General features: G+C 41.6%; 1 protein-coding gene and 1 long non-coding RNA gene across 3 annotated transcripts in view; one reads left to right on the top strand and one right to left on the bottom strand.

Moving 5' to 3' along the window:
- Positions 1-6,090, bottom strand: part of arid2 (AT-rich interactive domain 2) — a 51,928-nt gene that overhangs the window by 34,838 nt on the left and 11,000 nt on the right. The gene's annotated exons all lie outside the window — the stretch shown is intronic.
- The window catches only part of LOC116673438 (uncharacterized), a 28,086-nt gene that overhangs the window by 4,911 nt on the left and 17,085 nt on the right, over positions 1-6,090 (top strand). The window lies entirely within an intron of this gene.

Consider the following 6,090-nt stretch of genomic DNA (forward strand, 5'->3'; position numbering starts at 1 on the left):
AGCTCTTTTGATTTTTACGCCTATAGTGCGTGCACGGTTGCGCGCAATGTTTATATACGTTCATAGTGGGGGGGTCACAAGTCACTTGCACCGTTACTTTGGGGGTTGTGGGCTGAAAGATTTGGGAACCCCCGGTGTAAGCAACCATGGCTGAGAGACAAACAGCACCACCTATAGACACCCAAACATCCTCAACAGAGAATTGGAGGGAAAAGACTTCATAGTAGTGTGATTGTTGACTGCGTTGTTAGTTTATACAGAATGGAACGAATCGCAAAGGGATTAGAATGAAGAAACGTAAAAAATAAACCTCGACCTGATATGCCGGGGACGTGGTAGAGTGCGCTCTGGTGGATAAACTATGCAACACCAACGCTCATAACATGATTAACAGTCTGTTTTTATTTTTTTAAATATTAATTTATCGGAATCATTTGTCATTTTAAATGATTCTGATAAATGAATATTTATTTTTATAAATCAGCCATTATAAAATGGCGATACCCAATGTATATTGGCCAGCCGATGTATCGGTCAGGCTCTAATTAATACTGTCCTTCGCCAGTCTGCACGCCGACGCACTGGCCGCACTACAGGAGAAGTTGGAGAGGCATAGCTTTCTCCTCATCCAATTATGCTAATAAAGTAATGATTTAAAAAAAAACACAAACGCTTCATCAAGGGCCTGGTCCGAGGATAGTGGCGGGAAATATTGGCCCAGCCCGTTGGCCGGGTCAAGTTCGGGCTCGTGAAAGGCATTGCATTTATTGACCTTAAACAGTTAAACAAATCAGCAGTGAGAAATTTCCTGATTTTTTTTCCATTTTTTCAGAACAAGACAAAACAAGTTTTAAGTTTTCTTGCTAAAGTAATGTGCAAAATAATTATTTTTCTTGATTATTGTTTTTGTGATCATTAGGCACCCACATCAAAACCACCATCAAAATTTGATTAATAGCACGGCCCTACATGAAGCTACTAAGAGTTCAGTGTGCCCAGTGATGAAACAAATCCTTTTATTACTCTACACATTCAGTGTATATTACACAGTTCAAAAGTGTATTTTGAAAAATGCAATTTGATAAGTTTCCACAGTGAGCTTTCACCTCAATTTACTAGTAAAGGAGCGCAAGCTTGACAGAGCCCGGGGTAATCACTTCCACCCGGCCCATGGCGCTTTTCAATAGGGGTTGAGTAAAGCATGATCCACAAGAAAAGCTGAGTTAAGAATGAGCACTGCACAACATATGCAGGTCTTTTTATGACAAAGAGCTGACTAGCAAAATTAGTCAGTGGCATGACACATCAGAAAATGTATCTGGCGTCACACAAACAGTGTAGCTTGTCATACATTTCTATTCTAAAATCCCATTTTCCCAACAATCTGATCCATTTGCTATGTAAGTGAGGATTATTCTATACAGCAATATATCTCAGAGGAAGAGTTGACCTAAAACAACTACTTTGAATAGAAAAAAAGTGTAAAATCGGGGTGATTTTAATAACACCCCTTTTCATCTAAACAGCGTTGCAGCCTGTGGTAGAACCGAGTGAACTGTCTGCAACACCAACAGCTGGGAGCCAGCATCAAGCAAACAATTCCTCTGAATCTAAATCATTCTCACATTCTTGAGAAGTTTGCACTTGACTTGGGAGAAAATATTCTCATGGAGCATGCCAACTTCCGAATCAGGGGTTCTTGGATTTGATAACACACCCCGTTATAATGCGACAATGCAGACGAACAAAAACACACGCGTGCGGGCAAAATACCTCAGCAGTGATATTGTGGTGAACCCTGCCTGCGTAGCCGTGAGTCACTGAGCGAGCGCCTGTTACTGAATGAGGCCCCGCTTGTTCATCGTGGCCAAGGTAATCCCCCGTCCGCTGGCTGCCGGGCGACACGCTGGACTATAAATACACTCAGCCTTCATTTGTACAGAGAGTAAGAGTGAGTGAGACCGGGAGAGATAGGCACCAGTCCCGACTGCAGCGTCATCAACCGCTGTCTGGGCACAAGCAAGAAAAAGACGGGTGGGGGCTTGGGGAGGGGTTTAACTGCAGCTGCTAATGTCTGCACTTCCCCTTTTTCTTGTGGTTTTTTTAATCCATGCATGATGAGAAAAACATCAATCCCTCCCCAACTTGAGTGGCACGCAACTTCCAACCAACACAAACCACGAGGCTTTAGTATTATACTCTAGCAACTGTTTAGGGCAGAGGTGCCCAAATAATTTCATTCGAATGGGCAAAATGCATCTGGATGTGGAAGGCCACTGGCAAAGTTATAAATGTGGATGTTGGACCAAAATTCATTGCAGATAAAACTTAAGTATTTATTTTAATAGGGAAGTTTACCAGCACGGTCCTGTGCTCGACATTGTCTTAAAAAACTCCCAATAAGTCATTTTTAGCTGCACAAATTTCACAGTCATTACGGTTAAAATGTTACAGCGTTTTCAAAATAAGAAGAATAAGCATGAACATGTTAAATGCCATAACGGGCCAAAATAAAAAGGAGCATGGGCCAAACTTGGCGTACGGCCCGCAGCCTTGTTTTAGAGAAACGTGCACTATCACTGCCAATACTGAGACATGTTTTCCCTCCAAAATAATACAAGTGCAACGGGCGGGGAACTGAGGAACGTTGAGAAGTGATGAATAGACGTGCATTTGCAAACAGCCGCTGTGTTGTGTTATTTATGGTCATCTGGATCACACCAGTGCAGATCCTCCTGGCTGCGATTACCCTCAGCTGCCCAGATGCCCTCAGTGTGTCGTGTGTGGGAGTCCATTGCCCCCTGCTGGACCTGGACGCACACATGCAAACACACCCACCCAGTGACAATGTCTGGACAGAAATGTTTGCTTGGATTTAATGGAGCTGGCTCTCCGACAGACTGAGGAGGGTTTGCTTAAAGTCAATAATCGCAGGGCCATTTACTGAAGGCGGAGCCAATTGAGAACCTACTGTAACAGTTGGATTAGTTACAGCACAGACTACATGTTTCCTGACAGCAGACTTAAAGTCACACTAGTAGTAGGAAGCAAGCAAGTGGACAAGTTAGGGCTGCACAACATGAGGATAATATGCAATGTGCAATAACTTTAAATATCACGATAGGGATATTTCTGTCAGTTCTGCTGCTTTCAGTAATTTGCAAAAATACAAAAAAGGTCCCCAAATTTAAAAACAAGGAAATCACTTCCAACTAAAAATCATTTTTTAACAAATTTAACATTGCCACCACTAAAAAAACAACAACTGGAGGTTTACATTTTAAAGTGCAGTTTTCTACTGATTTCTTCTTTCAACAAACAAAAACATCCGTCAATCGCAATGTGTTGCAGCCATTTGCGATGTGCATATTGATATTGCGGTGTAAATAAAAAAAAAATATATTGTGCATGTATAACTCTTTACACAAAAAAAAAATCTTCTGAAACGTCAATGCCCGTATGCTGATATAAAGGTCAGCTCACAAAAAGATAAGCAATATCAAACACAATTTAACCCTTGTAAACACTGCAAGCACTTTCATTTCAGTAATCAGCCATGTTAATCTCGATGGCACTGTAGCTCAGGGGTGAGCAGCGTTTCCTGGGTTCAAACCAGTCTTTTTGCAGTGGAAGACACCGATGCACTTGTTTCCAGAACGCTGCCAACACAGGTGATCCATGTCAGGGACAAGATGTTTTCCTTTGACTAAGTTGGACTTGGTGTGATTGCTTCTTAGTGTTAAAGTAAGCCACCTGCTTGGAAATATAATACAGCTTGGACTATCCCTTTAACATCATGCAATTCTGGAAAAGGCTCCGTTTTCTTTGGAAGTGAATCCGATACCAATCCTGTTCATCAGTGTTCGTTTGAAATTACCACTGCTTGCCTCGTCATTAGGACTGTGTGTTCAGATGCGTCTTGACGGTTGATCCCTCCCATCTGCAGCTCCCGATTTCACCATTTCCTCGTATGGTGTCGTTCGTCCTAAATAGGTGCTTCTGTTAGCTGTGAGGCTCAATAAATACACTGGGTTGGACGATGTATCACATTATTTCAATGAATTAGATGTTTGGTTTTTATTGTCATGTGTGGAATGTCTACATCCCAGAAAATTGTTATGACAACGTGCTAAAAAGTTTATTTCCAGTCAAAACTGGTCTTGGATTTGAGCTACCTACATTGCTAGTCTTATGTCACGAGTAAAGCTGTAAACGGCAACGTGAATAGTAAGTGTTTCCGCTATATACATTTAGTAGCAGCGGTCTGCCGCAATTAAAAAATATTGCCGCCGCATCTACGTAAAAGACACACTGAAAAAAAGACTGCCACAATCCGCGCTTGTTGACGGGGTGTTGTCTCTTGTTACGACAGGACAGCGTTCAGATTCTACTTTATTCAGGCCGTACCTGCCATGTAGCAAGGTTGCACGTCTGGCTCAATGGATGTACACTGCTGGGATAGAGCCTGACATCCGGCACATGTCCCTCTTCTTCCGCTATCTATTTTTGCAAGGGCACCGTTGCTGGATGATTGATTGTAATTTATAGAAACACAAACAAGCCAAAGCTTTTCTTTTTCACCCCATCTTAGAATAGATAATCGACAATACCAGATTGCTAACACTAGCTAGCCAGTAGTCTTCAGATATCTACTATAACTGATTATTAAACCGAGCTCTAATTAGTTGAATCTGGCACTGACATTCCACAGCTGTGTGTGACAACCTGTAATTTTTTTTTTTAAATAGGCATAATGATTACAGCCCTGTAGGTGGTGCAGGTATTCTATTCCTAATTGTCCTAAAACATGTTATTTCACGTTTTAATTTTCCTGTATTTTGCATGAAAAAAATAAAACGATTGAATTGTGATATTATTTTCAGCCTAAATCACACAGTCCTACACTGGGTTCATCAAAATATGGGTAAACGACATTAGGGACAGTGAATCTAAAGAGGGATTTTTTTTGTGTATAAAATCTATTCACACTTCATCTTACATGACACTTTTTCCTTTTATTTGGGAAAGACTAATCACACAGAAAAAAATCCACTTATGTGTAAAATGCACTTAGCAAATAAATCAATTCAACTGAAGAGCTGTAGCCCACATTACACCCAGGGCAAACAGTTGTAACCATATCCGCTATCTAATGAAATGGTAAAGCCAGATTCTAGGTGCACCGTCAAGTACAAGGCCCCATCTGCTAGTTAGCAGGGAAACTGAGCGATGAAGATTAGGCTATCAGCGGTGGCCAACACTGCTGGAGGGCAGGTCAAATTACAGGCAGGCCAAAAAGACAAAGTGAGTCACTCAAAGGGCCCTCAGATATCTGAGATAGTAAGTTTGCTCTACCGCTCTTACTGTTATAAAAGTCTCTTATTATGCTGTATAGAAAGGCCGTCATCTGAGCATGTCTAAATTCTAAGCTGCAGCTCGGATGAGGAATACAAACACAACCAATGCACGCCAGATCAAAGGCCACTTCATCCAGATGTTTCAGATGAGCGGGAGAGTGTACCGCCACACACAGGAGGCAGACATGGACCAACAAGAATGATGGTACTCACAATAATCTCATAAGCAGGTGTGAAAATCAACAGCCGCCAAGCTGAAAAAGGCAACGAAATGTGTCTGTGGTGTGAGGCTGGCCAATAGGACACCAATGCCGGGGATTGTTCCAGTAGAAACAGTGATATGGCATGTTGTCTTTTAATTAATTAAATGACAAACTCAGGTGGGAATTGGCTTAAGTATGATCTGTAAATGAAGACATTACCTCCGCAGTTTGGCACCATCAGCTTCAAGTACTTCTTTAGCACAAAAATAGTTAAGTAGACACATTAATAGATATGGTGGGTAAATTGGATTCATTTCCAATGCCAGCAACACATTTTCAGCGATAACCTGATCCAAACTTTGTATCTCTACACAATCTAACTAGACTAAATGAATGATATGCCTTTGTATCAAATGTGCTACTGGTGGGCTCTCTGTGCATTTGAACTAGTGATAGACCAATTTTATCGGCCGGCCGATACGCGGCTGTTGCGTTAGCCGATAGTTTTTCCCGGCAATATATACAGACAG

Source organism: Etheostoma spectabile, chromosome 23, assembly GCF_008692095.1.
Source record: "Etheostoma spectabile isolate EspeVRDwgs_2016 chromosome 23, UIUC_Espe_1.0, whole genome shotgun sequence".
Lineage (NCBI taxonomy): Eukaryota > Metazoa > Chordata > Actinopteri > Perciformes > Percidae > Etheostoma > Etheostoma spectabile.